Source organism: Euprymna scolopes, chromosome 34 (genome assembly GCF_053919585.1).
Source record: "Euprymna scolopes isolate OS-2025 chromosome 34, ASM5391958v1, whole genome shotgun sequence".
In the NCBI taxonomy this organism is placed as follows: Eukaryota; Metazoa; Mollusca; class Cephalopoda; order Sepiida; family Sepiolidae; genus Euprymna; species Euprymna scolopes.
This window is the reverse complement of record NC_136515.1, coordinates 36,467,036-36,489,014: the sequence shown is the minus strand read 5'-3', so window position 1 is coordinate 36,489,014 and position 21,979 is coordinate 36,467,036.

The following is a 21,979-nucleotide window of genomic DNA, read 5'->3' as shown; positions in this document are numbered from 1 at the left end:
TTCTTTGGCTTATTATTATTATTTTTTATGGCCTGAAATAGACCAATGTTTGCGCAGGGTCCATACTCGTAATTAAGTACCCAGATGCCATAATACTTAAATTTAATTCAAATTTTGATATATCTTAATTTAATAGCGAAAAAAAAACAATTGGGATGCTTCAAGCGTACACAGTAAAACAATAATTGTAATCTCAGATTATATGTATTTGTGAGTGTGAATTAAATACAGGTCTGGTTTCGGAATGATAACTAATGATTATACACCCATACATATATACAAATACATACAAACACACACACACACACACACACACATATACAGTAATAAAATTAAGTTGAAAAATAAATTTTCAGTGATAAGACAAACCTATCAAAATTATAAAGCTGGTATTCTTACACACACACACACACACACACACACACACACACACACACACACACACACACATATATATATATATATATATATATATATATATGCGTGTGTGTGTGTCTGTGTGTTTGTGTGTTGGCGTGTGTGTGTATGTGTGCACGCGCGTGCGTGTAAGGTAAGGAATAAGACAGACAAAAATATTGTTGTATCATTTTTTCGACCAGCAGTTGATAAATGCTATCTTTTCAAAAGAAATGTTATGCGCTCCTCCTCCACCCAACCAATGCCCTCTAAAAGCATTGCACCCTCTTATCCTCACAGGATACGACCCGTTTATTAATAAAAGTTCTACTCGCCTATTTCCGCTAATATTCGACTCCGCGATATGAAGAAGAAGCAAAAATGGAAATGTCTCTACAGGGAATTCTTTCCTTTTCAAACGAGACGAACGCTCGTCTCACTTTCCCCACAAATATTTCACAAACTCAGCGCCGCCAAGAATGGCTGCCATCAAATCTCTCGACTTACTGCTGACATGCTGTCAACCCCCCCCCTTAATTTTAGCACCGATTTGTTTTGATTTCGTAATTTAATGTCGGATCCTCAAATCCTGCCAGGACGAAGTCATTTTAATTTCAATTACATCTATGAATGATGGAGATTTGGTACCTGTCTGCTAAAAAAATTTTTTATTAGAGTAATAATGTACCATCTTCTTATTATACTATTTTAAACTAATCTATTTCCTTCCATTGCCCAATTTAAAGGCCTGTGTAAATGTAGTATATGTTCTGGTGTCACAGTATTATCATTCCAGACATTACCGCCTTCTTTTTTTCAGAGAAGGTCGTGTAATATCTGGTCTTTTGCCATTAGACCATTTTCCAAAGCACTACCTCTTCTTTTTGGTGGGAGTCGCCTAGCATCTGTTCCCTTGTTATGAAACCCTTTACCCAAGCATTACCTTCTCCGTTTTGTGGCAAGGTAGTGTAGTATCAAGTCTCCTGTCTTTATTTCTTCTTGGGCGGCGCGCTAGTGTAGCATATCTCCAATTGTTAGGAGACTATTCTCCCAGACATTTTCCAGACTCCATTGCGATGCGGGTTGTATAGTAGATATTCATTTGTCATGCTATTATCCTCACATATATTATTCTTTTGTGGGCGGAGGGGAGGGTAATATCTGTTCTGTGGCCACTATCTTTCCAGGGATTATGTTTTTGCGTTTTATTTGAACTAGAAAGAGTGTATGCAGCCACTTTTCGTATAGCTTTGCAAGTGCGTGTAATAAAATGTTACATTTAATTAAAAAGCATTGGGTAATCCCCGATATTTTCATATGAAAAATTTCCATATTTCATCCAACGTTGTTTCCGCCGATTTCAAAAAGTATACATATTTATAGTAATTCTTTTCAAACATTCGCAAAGAGCCTTCATCGGTTTATATCTCTACGCAGTCAGGCCGAAACAAAAACCAAGATAGATTCAGTATGTATTTAATTTATGCATATCTAATTTCTATATTCCCCTTTGTCTTTTTTTTATCATTCCATTCAAAGGGAGACTTACAATTTATTTTAAGTATTTAACAGTTTAATTATTAAGCCCACCATATTTTTTTCATTAAAATGTTCATATTCGATTGTAAAAAAATGTTTTAACAAAATCCACAAAAGAATAATTCATTCACACCATCTTTTATTGTTTTTTATTGTTTGGCCAATTTTATCAGAAATGTGTATGTTTTTTAAATGGTCAGAAACAATTTTAAAAAAATAAACGGCTGATTTGATGAAATAACTAACTATATATATATATATATATATATATATATATATATATATATATATATATATATATATATATAATAAAATACGTATTAGATATGTTTGAAACCAAAGCAATGCATTATTAAAAAATAAAGAGATATTTATTTTGTTTGAAATTTATATTGAAATTTAAAAATATATTTCGAAGATACACTTCATCATTAGTATGTTTTTCTTTTTTCTATTTTTTTTTTTTTGCCATGTTGTTGTTGGAGCATAAAGTGAGTAGAAGTCCGTTTGTTGTTTTTACGGTAATCTTTTCAAATGTCGGAACGGTGCGTTGGTCACGCGGAATTCACGTTAGCGTTCCTAGATTGGCTTCAATCGTATCTAATACGTATTTTATTTTATTCAAACTCAACCAGCGCTTCTATCAAGGAACACAAACCCTAACACAGGCACACAGACACACAGACACACACACAGACACATATATATATATATGCATAAGTTTAATGGTTAAAGTTAAATTCTGAAAATCAAAATATATACTCATATATTCGAGTTAAGAATTTATTGTTTGACACAAGGAATGTATAGAAGGGGTTATGTTTATTTCCTTAATCCATGAATTTTCAATACTGACTCATATCATCAGAGGAAATGAAATGCGGTTAGCAAAATGTTCAGCTGTGAATAAACACGTATTTTGCTTTTCAGCACATATATTGAAAATGTTATTTGAATGGTGAATAATAGTTATAGGAAAAGGAATTTCATACAACCTGGGCAGTCCATTATCGGAATGAATTCAATATTTTCCGGGGTATTACTACCAGGTCGGAGGAATAGTGGTCCAAGTGAGAAGCTAACAATCCGATATATCAAGAATGTTTGGATGTTCCATACTGTTATTCCGAAGGGTATACGAAGTGGTCGTCTTCGTCGGCGATTTAAAGATGTGTTGGTAGGCGAGAACTAAAATCCTTGCGGGTGTGGAGACAGTGCATCAAAGATTGAATCAATGTTCCATTCTATAGAACATTTGGCTTATATATATATATAGAGAGAGAGAGAGACACACACACACACATACACACACACACACACACACACACACACACACACACACACACACACACACACATATATATATATATATATATATATATATATATATATATATATATATATATATATATATATATATATATAAACACGACGGTCGTTTCAAAAAGTAAAGCCTCCTAATATTTGAAGTCAAAAGGTTAGGAGGTGAGGATGGTTCAGTTGTTAATGATACGGACTAACGATTTAGGAGTCCAATGTTCGAATCCAGTTTGTTCCACAAAATGATTTTCACTTAGGATGATGGTAACTTTCAACTGGTCCCTATCGTAAGTACTTGATGCCTTTCTAGAAATAATTCTGCCGAGAAAAATATCGGGGAAACTAATGCCAACAATAGAATCATCGGATTCATACGATGTGATATTGATAAAATAAAAGGTTTAAAAGCTACAAAGACGGGAATAGTACTATTAACACGAGCGACCTTCTGTGCTTCAGAATTTATTTTTCTACATGACCACTACCTTGAGTAATGCATATGTGTCAGCGATAAACGATGGCTGTGCATGGGTGTCTGGAGCGCACTTTGCATATAAGAACGTCCCTCCACTCTTATGTTTTTTACTACAAAAAATTTAAAAAAAAAAAACAGGAATGCTAACATTAAAACGAACGACCCATTGTACTTCAGAATTTATTTTTCTATATAGTAACCACCATTCTCATTGAACTTGCCAAAAATTCAAAGTTCAAGTGATATCGCAAAAAGTTCGCCTCCCAAATACAATGCCTATGCAATGTTGTAAGAACGCTCCGTGCAAGTTTGAATTGGTTAAGTATTTTATTAGAACTAAAAGCGGGGGGAAAAAATATTATAGATAGATAAAGCTACAGAGAAATTAACACCAGCGAACTCGTATAAAAACAAACAAAAAATATAATTTATATCAAAAGCAGTAGAATAAGATTCTCTGCCGACCCGTCAAGTTTTAATGTGTAAAGACACCATATAAGATTTTTACCATTTAAAAAATCTTACAAATCGTTTTCACATATTCATCTAGGTAGGTTCCGTCATTTTCTTTTGAATAATGAATATAAATTTATGACAACTTTAACCGTTTAACAACATTACAGTTCGTTTCTACGCGTCAAAACTAGCCGGAGTTGGTAAAGAAATATGACGCGTTAATATAAATTGTGTGTGTGTGTGTGTGTGTGTGTGTGTGTGTGTGTGTGTGTGTGTGTGTGTGTGTGTGTGTGTGTGTCTTTTGAGGTTTACGAGTTTTCGAGTGTTAACAATTCTGTACGTATATATATATATATATATATATATATATATACAGATAGAGAGAGAGAGAGAGAGAGAATTTCTGGTAAGTGTCGACAAAACCTCATCCTAAGCAGAAACAAAAAATGTCTGTTAATTCTACACAGTAGGACACGCTCAACCACAAACGCACGCACTAAAAACACCAGGAAACAAAACTGGGTATCATCTGTAAATATCTGCATGACGGTCGAACTATCGCAGGGAGTTCGTTTTTCTAACATTTCAAAAGAAATATGCCGTCGCAAAAAAAAACAAAACAAAAAAAACGAGTTTCCTTTATGATTAATGGTAAAAAATGTATACTAAGCGCGCAAATGTTTCTTAATCTGATTGGAGATTTAGTATCTGTCTGTCTGGAGATGGAACTATTCTATTACTTCTATTAATTGTACTATTGTACTATTGTTTAATGTTTAATTTATTTTTTATACTATTTAAGACTACGTGACAATGCTCAATCCAGGGGCTGGATATTGTAGTATAGTTTCTGCTGTCATGTGATCATTCTTCCCAGACATTACCTTCTTCTCTCGGGCTGATGTAGTACATTCAGTTGTAATGCTGTTCTCTGGTCATAATACCATACTCCCGGGAATTACCTCCCTTTTTTTCGGAGATGGGGTCAGTATATTGTATCGTTTATCGTTATGATACCATCCTCCTAGTTATCATCTTCTACTTTCGGAATAGCATAGTATCTGTTTGTCCATCATTACATCATCCTTTCAGTCTAGCAAAGATATGCAACCGGAGTGTGTCATTATTCGTAAAAGGACGGCAATTTTCATAATTATATTTTAAAGCGAATACATTTGTTGTAAAGTCGTAAAACGAACCACCTCTTCTAATCGTTGGCTTTCTGTAATGTAAATGCATGCCAAATGATTTCACCGATGGAAAGAAAAAGATTATGAGAGAGAGAGAGGGAGAGAGAGAGAGAGAGAGAGAACGATCACGAAGAGACGAGATAACCTTCGAGATCTCGTGAGAGACATGGAGAATGTGCTAGATCACGTGTGTGACGCCACGTCTGTAACAAATAGGAAATAAATGTTGCTACAAAGAATAAGCGAGCTGGAGTTACTTCCTTTTCTTTATATTGGAATTCTATGCGATTGAAACCTCGCGCAACGTGCGTTGGTTCCCGGATAACGTTACATTTCAAGACAATTTTATACAGTAATAGGTTTATTTACCAACATAATTTTATCACGAAAGAACCTTAAATAAAAACGCACGATTTACATGTGTAGCAAATTTTATAACGATTATTCGTTTCATTAAAATGTCTGTCAGAGACTCGTATACCGACGCCAAACTTCGTTATAGTAGAATACAGCAGCGACTCTGTTAAATACCAACAGGTCAATAGAAGCGATTTTGAACACGATTATAGTGCCGTGGACATAGGAACAATATACGAGGGTCGTTCCGAAAGTTATGTATCGTATTTTTATACGATACATAACTTTCGGAACGACCCTCGTATATTGTTCCTATGTCCACGGCACTATAATAAAAAATTTTTTTTTAATTAAATAGCTACGACGACGAAAGTGTGAACCATTAAAACGAGTAATCTTTTGTGCCCCAGAATTTATTTTTCTACATAGTCAGCAGCATTCTCATTGCATTTTTGCCAGCGATGGGTGTGTGGCTGTGCTTCAATGTCTGTAGTGCCGTTTGTCATTTACATCTCTGTCGACAACCTGAAATCGACAAACCTATCTCTTCACTGCGCTGACATCTATTGTATCAGCTTCGTTAACGCTCAACAGGCGCTGATGAATGTTGATCAGTTCATTTTTTCTGCATGGGGGAATTCAATGACGCATCTTTGCTTCTTACGCACGTCCATAACATGGGTTATTTTCTCACATCGTCAATATCTCTAACTGAGAGATGAAACTTTCATGTCATTTATGCATGAGGTCACTCAGTATAACAATACAATTTGCAATCACCTCTGATCCATTCGGGTGGAATAAAATAGGAGGAATTATTAAGGCATGTTAAATACAACAATTATATTAAAATAAACTTAATCAGTATAAAACCTATAAAACAAGACTAAAATAAAAAAAAAACAACAACGTGATAATCAGGTTTCATACTTGTAAGCTCCTTGCATCACATGACCTCATGTCATGTCTCGAACGAATTCCATTAAAAAAAACAAAAAAAAAAACAAAGAATTTTTGAAAGGGGAAATAAAGCTGAATTATTGTATTTCATTTTCAAATTAATATTGTATTTTATTAACGAATACAAATCAAATATTAAAAAAAAAACGCATCATATTTTCTGTACCAAAAAATTGTTTCAAAATATTTTCCACGCGTACACTTTTGCATACATAAAGTTGCGTTGATTTTTATAGCACCCAAACAACATTACAGAAAAATTAACACTGCAGAACTCGTGAAAATAAATAAACAACGCATAATTTATATAAAGTTAGTCGGGCGCCCGGCATTGCCCGGCATTGCCCGGCATTGTCAGGTTGTAAAATACGCTTAAATATTATATTTAAAGTTATGCACGTTTCGTATTTATTATTATAAAGTCAGTTTTCTACCAATTATTACATTGTGGCCATTATATGGTAGTGATTTCAAAATTGAAAAATAAAATGATTCCGGTGCCATCAGCTACAACCAAAAGCAAAACATATTGCGTTCCAGCCTTAGTTATTACCGCTTGAGTTATCGTCAGATGTATAAGAAATAGTAAAAAAATAGATAAACTATAACGTATAAGTATGTATTTAGGTCGATTTACACCTGCAAAGTTCTAATACCTTTCCTTTTTACACCTAGCAGTTATTTTTACCAGCTCCAATTAAATAAAAGAACATTCTACAAAAAATGTAATCATTTGACTTGCCGCTTAACGTGTCTCTCGGAAGAGATGCAACTGGAACTAGACAGACACAGAAACATAGCGAGTTGTATGAATTAGATTAATTTGAATTAAACTCTTTACAAACTGTTAATGCATATTAAACCCTGCTTGTTTTGCCATTTCGCTTGGTTTATGAGTTATCGAATGTTAACTATTCTGTACGTTTAACGTTTAAAACCTCTTAAAAATCGTTTAAACACGTTAAAACTAGATGAGCTCGATAGAAAATTCAATTTTTATGAGTTTTATATAAATTACGTCTTATTATTTTTTTTTTATTACCTTTTCTGTGCTATTATCAAAAAGTTAAATAAACATGGAGTTGCAAATAGGCAGATTTTAGATCTACCAATGTAGATGCGCCATTCATCTGCCTCCATTCCCTAATGGTCTCACTGCACACATCTACGGTGTCGCCTCCCGTATGGCACTTAACATGGCCGTTCAGCTCTCGGAAATCCAGGACCGGTCTTACTTTCCCTTTAGTTGTTTGCAGAACGGCCATCATCGGCAAAATGCCCGACTCCACATCATCCGTCCAAGGCATCAGTATCCCTTCCTCAATCCATCGGTCGACTTCCTGCTCAAACTCCTTTCTCGCCCCTCCTCTAAGCGGATTTATGTAGCACGCCACCCTGTTTGTCAGCGATGGCGCTTGATGTTTCCATGCCCACTCCACCGTCCACCGCTCTCCGTCGAATTCGGCTCGGAAGTCCTGATCTTTGATCGACAATTTTCTTTCCTCCCCGGCCTTGTTGATCCCTCTGGGAGCGTTCTCCGTCACCGCGCACTCAGCTAGTCCGAACCTCACATTGTCACATGTGATGGTAACACCTCCAAGGCGGCATATAACATCCATTCCAATGATGGCTTGGACACCAGGCACCAGGCGATCAGTGACAATTGCATGGACCCTCATCCGACGTTCAGCAATATAAATAGTGACGGTCTTCCTCCCTCGACACTTCACTCGCGACCCATCGAATGCCACTACTTCACCCTTCCCTTTCCATCTTCCGACCAGGGTAGTGTGCACCATGGTAGTGGTGCAGCCAGTGTCAATCAGGGCCATAATTTCCCGTCCTTCCACCGCAATCTTCTGTTTGGGCATCTGCTGCGGGTGCGCCTCTATTCTCGAATCGGGGCGGCCGCTGGCGCGTCGGCCTCCCCTCGCCAGTTTCCCGAACTTGTGCATTTTACCGCTAAATGGCCTCTTCGATTGCATTTGTAACACACTGTCCGTTGCAAGAACTTCCTGCAGTCTCTTCTCATGTGTGGTCCCCCGCATTCGAAACATGCGATCCCCGGGTTTGGCAGATTCCTGCCCACATCCTGCTGTACCGTTGCTGTCGTTCCTCCAGGCTCCGTGGGCTGGGTGCTCACTAAAATTTTCGCAGTTCTAAGCAGCTCACTCACATCCAGCGTCTCCACCCCCGGTACCTGCTGCAACCTTTTCGATATTTCTTCCGGGAACCCGGTAACAAAAGTCATCTTGACTACGTGACTCGTGGCATGTCCTCTGATGCCCGACAACTCAACCAATCTCCTTATCTCATTCGCATAGACATCCACAGGTTCACCAGTCCACCTCTTCTCTTTCAACTTATTAAAGGCCTCGAAAGGCCCCTCTGCGAAAGCTTCGATCAGTCGACCCTTGATGGCGTCTGCATCACCCTGTTCCCGCTCGCTGAGCTCCAAATAGAGGGCCAGTGCGTCCCCTTCCAGAAAGTGGTATTACTGCGGCCACATCATCCAGCTTCTGAATCCTTGCTACAAGGTCCACTTTTTTAAGCCACGCCACCACATCACGGTCGCCATTAAAAGGCTTAATCATATTGCTTAAACCTGCGTTGGCCATCGCCGAAATAGCTTGACGTAAAATGGGGGGGGGGGGAAGGGTTCACCTCAAATACACAAACGGAATGTTCAAGAAAGATTATCGCTACAGTCCTCTGTCTCTTCTCTCTTGGCTGGCCGGGAATCATCTCCCAGCACCCAGAAATGAACATCGTTTTATAGGTTCCATCTTCACGCACACACGAGATTATGCGAGAACGGACGAAATAAAAATGCTGGCCGCCATGTTTGTTCTTCCTTTTCTTCGCCTGTACTCACTCGCTGAGCACCCACGGTAAGACTTCTCTTTCTTGCTTCTAACCACATGCCTCCCTGATCTCAAGATCACATTTCATAGTCTCTCATCCACTGTGGCGGTCGCCTCTCTCTACTTGGCCTCTGAGGTGTCTCGTCCTCCTCCTGTGGCTGCACACTCCCCTCCACTGCTTCGCCCTCAACTGGTCTGACGTCAAGAATGTGCCTCGGGACTCCTCCCACCACAATGTTGTTACTAGTGTTCCTCCCAGTTACGCGACCCCTACTCCATTGTGTGGAGCTTCACCCATACCTCGTCCCCGAGTTTAATTGTCCCTGTGGCCTCTACTTCTCGGCTTGCCGGCTCCACCCTGGGATGCCTCCAGGAATATGCAAACATTGACAGTTGCGGGACCGGCTCTGGTACTTGTCCCAGTTTAGGCGACATGTTATACCAGAAGACGGCTTGCTCAGGTGAGGTGCCTCCTCTTTCCGCAACTGCCTTTATGGTGCGGTGGTTTCTCTCTACGATCCCGTTGCCACTAGGTCTGTAGGCAGCTCTGAAAAATTGTTGGATCTTCCATTTCTTCAGTACTTCTGTCACTGCTACTGACTTGAACGCAGTCCCGTTGTCGGTTAACAACTCTTCCACGGGGCCTCGCTCCAAAAACACCTCATCAAAGATTGCCGCTATTTCATTGCCTGTTCCTCCACGTAGCTTCTTCCATAGAGCAAATCGCCCGGGCCCACAGTCAATCATGGTAAGGTAAAGTCCACCCCTGTAATGGGTGACATCGCATGCCAGTCTCTCCCAGGTCCCACTCACCTCCAATTGGCCAGCTTCATGCGTGCTTGGAGCAGGATCAATCGACTGACATCTGTCGCATGTCCTGACCACTTGCCTCACCTGCTCCTTGGTGATCCTTGGGTCGACTTTTTTCACTAAGTACCAAGTCCTCTCTACCCCCATATGGTGCAAATTGTGCAGTTCTCGCACACCAACATCATCTAGATCCGATGCAGCAACAACATCTTTCTTTGGCAACAGCCAACTCTTCTTCACTTTTGTGAGAGCATCTGCTCGGTTCTTTTCAGAAGCAACCATGTCTACGCGAAGCTTCAAACAAAACTCTTGCATCAGCTCAGCCAGCACCCCAAGCCTGCGCTTCACTAACATCTCAGCAGCCCCTCTCGTTTTTATCCTTTTTTCGCTTGAAATGAGAGACTTTAGCCAAGCAAACACCGTGGCGGAGTCTGTTTTGATGCAGATGTCACGTAGTCCCCATTTCAAGGCCAGATTGACTCCTTTTATTGTCGCGTCTAATTCCGCCACATTGATGTGGCTGACGTCATTCTTTTTCCTCAACCAGGCTGCATCTTCTGCAACTACTCCTCCAATTTCCAAAACGACCCCTGTTGCAATGCTGCTCGCATCGCACCACACGACTCCATCCAATGTTCGCGGGATGTTCCAGGTTCCCCGGACTGGGTCTTGCCGTTCTGCTTCTTTCAGGAGCTCTTCCATCATGGCGACCGTTCTTTCTCCCACCTTATCATTCCATCCTTGTCCTTCGGCGTGTCTCTTTATGTAGCTGCATGCTGGTCTAAGCCAGCTAGCAATGGCGTAATGTCCGATCAACTTTCCGCATATGGAAAAAAGTTCACGTCTGTTGAGCTCCTGCTTCAGTTGTGGAATTTCGTTTCCCCTGCGAAACTCTAGGCCGCCTGACGCACCTCGTTTCAGTTTTAGGCCCAAAGCAGCCCCTCCGTCTAATTTTTCCGGCTCTTTGGCGACCAACCCGAACTTCTTCAAATGAGCTACCACCTCCTTGGCAGTTACCACAGTTTCATTCACCAGAATGTCGTCTATGTATGAGCTCACTACCCCATCTCCCTTTCCCATTGTCTCCAGAATCTTCCTGAGGATAGTTGACATAATCTTGGGTGCCGAATTTAACCCGAACCCTACTCGTGTAAGGCAGTAGGTTTTGCCTTTGTACTTGACTAACTGATATTTCAAGAGCTTCTTGGCAACATGGAGTTGCAAATAGGCAGATTTTAGATCTACCAATGTAGATGCACCATTCATCTGCCTCCATTCCCTAATGGTCTCACTGCACACATCTACGGTGTCGCCTCCCGTATGGCACTTAACATGGCCGTTCAGCTCTCGGAAATCCAGGACCGGTCTTACTTTCCCTTTAGTTGTTTGCAGAACGGCCATCAACGGCAAAATGCCCGACTCTACATCATCCGTCCAAGGCATCAGTATCCCTTCCTCAATCCATCGGTCGACTTCCTGCTCAAACTCCTTTCTCGCCCCTCCTCTAAGCGAATTTGTGTAGCACGCCACCCTATTTGTCAGCGATGGCGCTTGATGTTTCCATGCCCACTCCACCGCCCACCGCTCTCCGTCGAATTCGACTCGGAAGTCCTGATCTTTGATCGACAATTTTCTTTCCTCCCCGGCTTTGTTGATCCCTCTGGGAGCGTTCTCCGTCACCGCGCACTCAGCTAGTCCGAACCTCACATTGTCACATGTGATGGTAACACCTCCAAGGCGGCATATAACATCCATTCCAATGATGGCTTGGACACCAGGCACCAGGTGATCAGTGACAATTGCATGGACCCTCATCCGACGTTCAGCAATATCAATAGTGACGGTCTTCTTCCCTCGACACTTCACTCGCGACCCATCGAATGCCACTACTTCACCCTTCCCTTTCCATCTTCCGACCAGGGTAGTGTGCACCATGGTAGTGGTGCAGCCAGTGTCAATCAGGGCCATAATTTCCCGTCCTTCCACCGCAATCTTCTGTTTGGGCATCTGCTGCGGGTGCGCCTCTATTCTCGAATCGGGGCGGCCGCTGGCGCGTCGGCCTCCCCTCGCCAGTTTCCCGAACTTGTGCATTTTACCGCTAAATGGCCTCTTCGATTGCATTTGTAACACACTGTCCGTTGCAAGAACTTCCTGCAGTCTCTTCTCATGTGTGGTCCCCCGCATTCGAAACATGCGATCCCCGGGTTTGGCAGATTCCTGCCCACATCCTGCTGTACCGTTGCTGTCGTTCCTCCAGGCTCCGTGGGCTGGGTGCTCACTAAAATTTTCGCAGTTCTAAGCAGCTCACTCACATCCAGCATCTCCACCCCCGGTACCTGCTGCAACCTTTTCGATATTTCTTCCGGGAACCCGGTAACAAAAGTCATCTTGACTACGTGACTCGTGGCATGTCCTCTGATGCCCGACAACTCAACCAATCTCCTTATCTCATTCGCATAGACATCCACAGATTCACCAGTCCACCTCTTCTCTTTCAACTTATTAAAGGCCTCGAAAGGCCCCTCTGCGAAAGCTTCGATCAGTCGACCCTTGATGGCGTCTGCATCACCCTGTTCCCGCTCGCTGAGCTCCAAATAGAGGGCCAGTGCGTCCCCTTCCAGAAACAGTGGTATTACTGCGGCCACATCATCCAGCTTCTGAATCCTTGCTACAAGGTCCACTTTTTTAAGCCACGCCACCACATCACCGTCGCCATTAAAAGGCTTAATCATATTGCTTAAACCTGCGTTGGCCATCGCCGAAATAGCTTGACGTAAAATGGGGGGGGGGGAAGGGTTCACCTCAAATACACAAACGGAATGTTCAAGAAAGATTATCGCTACAGTCCTCTGTCTCTTCTCTCTTGGCTGGCCGGGAATCATCTCCCAGCACCCAGAAATGAACATCGTTTTATAGGTTCCATCTTCACGCACACACGAGATTATGCGAGAACGGACGAAATAAAAATGCTGGCCGCCATGTTTGTTCTTCCTTTTCTTCGCCTGTACTCACTCGCTGAGCACCCACGGTAAGACTTCTCTTTCTTGCTTCTAACCACAGCACCCAAACAACATTACAGAAAAATTAACACTGCAGAACTCGTGAAAATAAATAAACAATGCATAATTTATATAAAGTTAGTCGGGCGCCCGGCATTGCCCGGCATTGCCCGGAATTGTCAGGTTGTAAAATACGCTTAAATATTATATTTAAAGTTATGCACGTTTCGTATTTATTATTATAAAGTCAGTTTTCTACCAATTATTACATTGTGGCCATTATATGGTAGTGATTTAAAAATTGAAAAATAAAATGATTCCGGTGCCATCAGCTACAACCAAAAGCAAAACATATTGCGTTCCAGCCTTAGTTATTACCGCTTGAGTTATCGTCAGATGTATAAGAAATAGTAAAAAAAATAGATAAACTATAACGTATAAGTATGTATTTAGGTCGATTTACACCTGCAAAGTTCTAATACCTTTCCTTTTTACACCTAGCAGTTATTTTTACCAGCTCCAATTAAATAAAAGAACATTCTACAAAAAATGTAATCATTTGACTTGCCGCTTAACGTGTCTCTCGGAAGAGATGCAACTGGAACTAGACAGACACAGAAACATAGCGAGTTGTATGAATTAGATTAATTTGAATTAAACTCTTTACAAACTGTTAATGCATATTAAACCCTGCTTGTTTTGCCATTTCGCTTGGTTTATGAGTTATCGAATGTTAACTATTCTGTACGTTTAACGTTTAAAACCTCTTAAAAATCGTTTAAACACGTTAAAACTAGATGAGCTCGATAGAAAATTCAATTTTTATGAGTTTTATATAAATTACGTCTTATTATTTTTTTTTTGAAGTATTAACTTTTCTGTGCTATTATCAAAAAGTTAAATATACCCATGTATTGTATATTTTTAAAAACTGTAAAATAAATATATCATTTCTCATTTTGCAATAACTCTTAATCATTTTCTTTTTAATAAATGTTCTTTAACCACTATTTAAAAAAACAAGCAAAATAACATGGCTGACAAGGGTATGTTTCCTCGGACCCAAAATCAAGAAAGTCTGTGCCATTTCTGAAATGACCTTTTCTGAAACAACCTCTGGTTACTGCGGTTTGTTGCTGGTACTGTGCAGTTCTAGGAGGTCCACTCTCGCAGACTTTTCCATCTCTTCAAAGGTGGTTAGTTTATTACTAATCGGTTGTGTGGCCTTTACCAGGGAATGCCGACGGCACCTTTTTCAGACCACAGTGCTCCTCGTCTAGGGCGCTGGATCTTCAATCCCACTTTCCAACCCTTGCGTCACATCTTACAGTCGTGGGAGAGAAATAGCTAGCTCCTCTTACAACGAACAAAGATTTTTTTTAACAAATAAAAATAATCTTAGAGATTAAAAAAAAATTTTTTAAAATAATTATAATAATTATATATATTTGTTTGTGTGTGCGTGTGTGTGTTAGAAAATATGAAATTAAAATTGCAAGCAAAATGGAAAATTAGTTTATGGAAAAGTGAATAAAGAATATTACATGCTAGTAGAAAGGTACACACACATGAAATCTGGATCAAAATATTCGATATATTAATTATATGAAAATGTGCGTGAACATCTCGATTTATTCGATATATTAATTATATGAGCGAAAATGTGCGTGAATAACTCGATTTATTCGATATATTAATTATATGAGCGAAAATGTGCGTGAACAACTCAATTTATTCGATATATTAATTATATGAGCGAAAATGTGCTTGAATAACTCGATTTATTCGATATATTAATTATATGAGCGAAAATGTGCGTGAACAACTCAATTTATTCGATATATTAATTATATGAGCGAAAATGTGCTTGAATAACTCGATTTATTCGATATATTAATTATATGAGCGAAAATGTGCGTGAACAACTCGATTTATTCGATATATTAATTATATGAGCGAAAATGTGCGTGAATAACTCGATTTATTCGATATATTAATTATATGAGCGAAAATGTGCGTGAATAACTCGATTTATTCGATATATTAATTATATGAGCGAAAATGTGCGTGAACAACTCGATTTATTCGATATATTAATTATATGAGCGAAAATGTGCGTGAATAACTCGATTTATTCGATATATTAATTATATGAGCGAAAATGTGCGTGAATAACTCGATTTATTCGATATATTAATTATATGAGCGAAAATGTGCGTCAATAACTCGATTTATTCGATATATTAATTATATGAGCGAAAATGTGCTTGAATAACTCGATTTATTCGATATATTAATTATATGAGCGAAAATGTGCGTGAACAACTCGATTTATTCGATATATTAATTATATGAGCGAAAATGTGCGCGAACAACTCGATTTATTCGATATATTAATGATATGAGCGAAAATGTGCGTGAACAACTCGATTTATTCGATATATTAATTATATGAGCGAAAATGTGCGTGAACAACTCGATTTATTCGATATATTAATTATATGAGCGAAAATGTGCGTGAACAACTCGATTTATTCGATATATTAATTATATGAGCGAAAATGTGCGTGAACAACTCGATTTATTCGATATATTAATTATATGAGCGAAAATGTGCGTGAACAACTCGATTTATTCGATATATTAATTATATGAGCGAAAATGTGCGTGAACAACTCGATTTATTCGATATATTAATTATATGAGCGAAAATGTGCGTGAACAACTCGATTTATTCGATATATTAATTATATGAGCGAAAATGTGCGTGAACAACTCGATTTATTCGATATATTAATTATATGAGCGAAAATGTGCGTGAACAACTCGATTTATTCGATATATTAATTATATGAGCGAAAATGTGCGTGAACAACTCGATTTAATCGATATATTAATTATATATGCTAAGATGTGGTCGAACAAATCTTACAATATATCTTCGTTCAGCTTTCATGATGTGCTTGTATCTATTTCTACTAGTGTGTTGCTCTCCATATTCATTATCATACAAACTATTATGTATAAATGAATTAGGTTTGTGATAAGCATGTTTCTGACAATCGCTACCTATGTATATTTTCACAAAATGATATTTATGTGTCTTTCCAAAGTTTTATTGTTAGTCGAGATTGGTTCAACGCGGATAAGCCTCACCATAAAAAAGACACTTTGTAGAAATATAAAAATAGCCACGATTGTCCAATAAATATTTCCTTGTGAATGTGACTCAGGTAATTGGCCATAAAACAACTCCAGACAAAGGAGGGGGACAATATGCAGATAACCACTCCGTCCCTTCCGAAGAGGGTGGTCTCATTAACCAAAAATGCATACAATCATCCATAACCATGCTCGTAGAGCAGACTCTGAGCAACGGAGAGATGTGTTCATCCTCATCTATCCGCTTCATTATAATGGCTTGATGTAGTCACGCCTCATGTGAAGTGTAGCCTTTACGACAGAAAAATGCTTATGATCACGTGTCGTTCACCAGAAAGTGTTTTGCGCAACTTTGTCAATCACTGTTCACGCTTCGACGGATCTATGAAGTGGGGTTTTGTATTTTAGCACAGTATAGATTTGAATGAAACGATTCAATTTTATCGTTAAAGATTAGTTGATAACGATAAAAAAATGACTTGCAAGAAATTCGTAAAAACTCATAGATTCTATTTTCTGCCTTAAAATATTAATAATTAAGATTTGAAAAAATATATAGCCATATACATGTAGATAATTTAATCGTAACTGTCTTCTCTAAAATAAAGGCAAATGCGTATTTATTTGCATAAAAATACATCCTAATCCGTCCAATCACACAAAAAATTAACTTGTAAAAAAAAAGGCTGCCTTTTCATAGCCTTTGAACGAAACCATTTTAATTATTGAGAGGAAGCGAGAAAGTTAGATCAACATAAATGAATTCGGAATGGAATAATCCATCCACTTTGAATAAAAAAAAAGTAAACGGTTTTGTTGTCAGAAATGATAGAAAAAATTTTTTTACATGGAAGTCATTAAGGCCCTGGGGCCACTCGGGGTTATTGCGTGTACAGTATTTAATGGGACAATATCGTAGTAATCGTAAGTAATGGAGATCTGATAAAGTGTTTTACTTAAGGGGGAGGTTTATCAGGAACTTGTTTACGTCCGACTTGAAGACATCCAAGTTGTAGTCCGGTGGGAAACAGGCAAACGGAAGAGAGTTACACAGGCGTACACTTCTAAGAAGCTCTGTTCATGGAATCTACGTTTTGATTTAGGCAAAGATAAATAGTGGGGAAAATTACTGGCAGTGGTTTCAGCCAGACGGGTGTTTTTCGTGAAAGATTGGCGAAGGGGGGGATTGGAGCTCAGACGAGCACTTGCCATGGAAATAACAATAAAACAACGACAGGCTCGCAACGTCTCTTCTTTGGGAGAGAGGTTGCAGGGAAGACAAAAGGGCATCCCCCACTAGGCTACGAAGTCTATTTTGTACTCTGTCAAGGCAGGATAGGCTCTTTTTAGCAGCTCCTGCCCAGATATGGCAACAGTACTCCATCCTTGGATGTACTTGGCTTATATATAGATAGAGAATTGCATCAGCAATAAGATATCTACTGGAGCGGTAGAAGGATCCCACTATTTTTCCAGCGAGCTTGGCAACAGATTTGATGCACGTGTTCCATTTAAGACCAGGAGTAAAGGTCAAGTCTAGAAGCTTATCAAAACATGGAGCCTCCCCTAGACGAGAGCCACCCATTTCAATTGATGCCAGATGGAGTTCAGAGCGTTAATGATGTAAATATAGGAGCTTGGTTTTAGATACATTAAAAGTAACCAGCCACCTCTTCTCCCACTGTGCCACGCGCTCAAGATCAGAGGAGAGAGAATCAGAGAGAACTTTGTCATTTACGGCCTTTGATGTGTTGCATAGATGGTTGTGTCATCAGCATAGATGTCAACGAATGATTTAAGTATGTGCATTTGGAGATCATTGATGTAAATCAGGAAGAGAGTTGGGCTTAGGATGCACTCCTGAGGGACGTCAGCATTAATACTGTGGGCCTCTGATTTCTGCCCATCAACCACTAGTCTTATGAGAGAAAAATGATTTAATAATTGAGAAAAAATTTCCAGTTATACCGTAGCTGGAAATCTTGTGAAGTAGGCCTTTATGCCATACCTTATCGAGGGCCTTTGATATGTCAAGAGCAATTGCCCTAGAAAGGAAGAATTTGTCGAGAGATTCACTAATCCTATGGGATATAACCGTTAGCACATCTGCGGTAGATCTAACAGAACGGAAACCATATTGCATGTCACTTAGAAGGTTATTTCTGCTGAGTTGGTTGACTACTTCTTTATTCAATATGGATTCCAGCAACTTACTCATGACACACAGGAAACTTATTGGTGTGTACTGAGAGAGAGATGGCCTGTAATCTGAATTCTTAAATACAGGGCATACTGATAAGGTTTTCCAGGGTGTTCTTTAAATTTATATAGAAATAACGAAATTTTATAATTTTATATAAATATAATATACGAACACAAGCGAATCGTATTTTTTTTTCTTCATAATTTTGTGTACACTATTAAGGCTTAGGGATGAGAGGGAATCCTCCTCACTAAATAATAAAGTTCAGTCATTTCGCATCTCAGGATGCTGTAGAACAAGAGTCAAGCAGAAAACGCGTTCTAAAATAACAGTCGTTTATATATTACCCCTCTCCATAACCGAAAACGAATATGTGGGGTAAGGATGAATCCTTGAAAGCAATAAAAGTTGTTTGCTTTGCCAAATTCGAATAAATAAAGCAATTATTTAAGTACATTTTTATTGAAATAATGGCAATATTTTCTTGTTTTACTCGGGCGTCGTTGGTCTTTTCATCTTGTTATTTAAAACAACTGCAGTATCGTTCTCTATTTGGATTACGTCACATCATTACGCCTTGTCACGAGAAATGATCAGCGATTCTATTTGTTTAACGAGTCACGAGATGCGATTCTTTGTAGCAAATAATAATAACAAGGATTAGCAACGCCAACAACAATCCATGACTCTAAAAAGACTGTCACCAACATCTCAGCCAATTCTTATCATGGGAAATTTCCAACCGACAGATCATCAAACATTATTAGAGAGACACACATACTGTGGTAAATATATATGGAAACTTCGAGAGAAATTAAATTTCGGTGATCAGGAATTGAGCATAATGTGGTATATATATATATATATATATATATATATATATATATATATATATATATATATAAAGTGAACGTGTCTGTGTGTCTGCGCGTGTGTGTGTCTGTGTCTGTGTACATTTGCTTACGCAATTACTCTGCTTGTATGTGTGCCTCTGTGTGTGTCTGTGTGTTTCTGTGTGTGTACATTTCCCTACGCAATAACTCTGTCAATTTTTAGTCTACTACAGACTCGTAATTTCGTATAAAGGGTACTGAGATTTGGGAAAAGCTTTGTGATCTATTTTCGGTCAGAAATTTGGCTGTTAAGGGGTGAAAGTTCAACGATCTCTACCAAATTACTCAGACAATTTCTGGTTTAAACATTTGAAATTTTACATAAAGGGTATTCAGAGATAGGGCTAGCTTTTTAATCGGTTTGGGTCGAAAGTTTATAGTTACCAATACATAAATGTATGTATGTATGTATGTTTGAATGTCTGCCTAAAACTTTCGACAGAGGCGACGGATTTTATCAAGATCAGTATCGTTTGTAAGTTCGACCTTTCAGACGACCAATATGGAACAATTGGCTAAAAACATAATTATCCGCACCTTAAATTGGGAACTTGTCTACAGGGGGGGGTCGCTTTTTCGGCGATATTTTTTGAAAGTCATCCTCTCCTTTCGATTGTCTAGCCTTAATTTTAAAAAATGTCACTTCCGGTTTGGCGGTGGTCATAAGAGCACAGACGTCAGGTTTTTTCCCGTTCTTTCCTCCTTCGCGATACGAGTTTCAGCCTGCCTTCCTAATACCACTTTTTTTTTTTTGCTCAATAGACACATCCAAACACCCGGACAACGCCGGGCTGAAATGCTAATACACACACACACACACACACACACACACACACACACACACGCACATATATATATACATATATATATATATATATATATATATATATATATGTATATATAAAGCTGAACGTCTGTATGTGTATGTATGTCTGGTCACGAAAAAACTCATTACATATAATGATAGAAGATGTATCGAGGATAAAGAATGGGTATGTTTGATCTGGCAGAACAGTGGTTCATAAAAATTGTGGAGTCTGCGATCGCACCTTGTCCCCAAAGTATGGAAATAAAAAAAAAAAATAAAAAAAAACAACGTTTACACGTGTTTTTTTTATATAGATGTACATAAGAATACTTTGATAAGTATGTTTCAAGAAATAGGGATGGTATAATAAAATTGTGGGGTCTGCGTTCGCGTCTTTACTCCATGGAAATATGGCACAAACTTTAACAAAGACTTTTCATATCTATTTGCGTAAGTATACTTTGATAATTATATTTCAGTTTGAAGAAATATGGTATAATAAAATTATTGGGTGTTCGTTCGCGCCTGACCTCTATAGAATGTAAATATGTCACAAAGTTTAACAGGGTTTTTTAAAAGGGGTGAGAGTTCACAGTAACACCTTATCTTTAATCTTAATTCACGTTAGCTTTGATTAATTTTTTTTTAGTTGAATCATATTGTGTCGAATAAATTCACCTCATAAATTCACGTTCTTATTAAAGTGAAAGCCAAAAAAAAAAATCGGAACTTTAGACAATTCTCGACACAAATTTTACATAACTCTGTTTTTTTTCCTTCACCAGTTACACGTTGCACTCTCTCGAAAATAAATAAATAGATAAATAATAAAAAATAAGAACGTTACTTGTTGTGTCAAAAGAAGGAAAAAATCCTGCTCACGTGTCTTTTTAAAAACATTTGCCTAACCTTTTAATTTTTATTCCTATATATGTTTAAGCTTTTTTATCAGTGTACTAGAAGGAATTTAGTTGATTACAACCCTTTCTGCGTGTTTTTTACATTACAATAGTACAGCCCTGAATCCAACGGCGCAATAGTACACCGTTCAATACTGTAAAACTGAAACGAAACTGTTCTGCTTGAAAAGGGCGCCATTTTCTACTTATTCATATTTATATCGATTTTTTTTTGCTTTAAAAAACTAAATAATTATGTGTTTACTTTTTTTAATATCCCATTTTGCCGTTTCGGATTATTTTACTAAAGTAAGTAAAGCTTCATTATTTTTCAAAACTGTTTTTGTTTCTTTGTTTTCCGGTATTTCGTCGATATTATTTAGTAAGAGTGTTTAGCAGAAAAGCCAACAAACGACTACTCGAAAAAATAAATATACAAGCAATAAATGTTACCATAGTCAATAAAAGTTCAGTACATGTTTTTTTTTGTTTTTAAATAGTTTTTAATGCTCTTTACTTGAAATAATTTCAGCTAACCGAAATTAAACCGAAATTTGAGGCGATAACTACTTAAATGAATTTTATATAAACTGCACATGCCATAATCGAATATTCCTCAAGCACAAAATAATGGAAAACATTAAAATC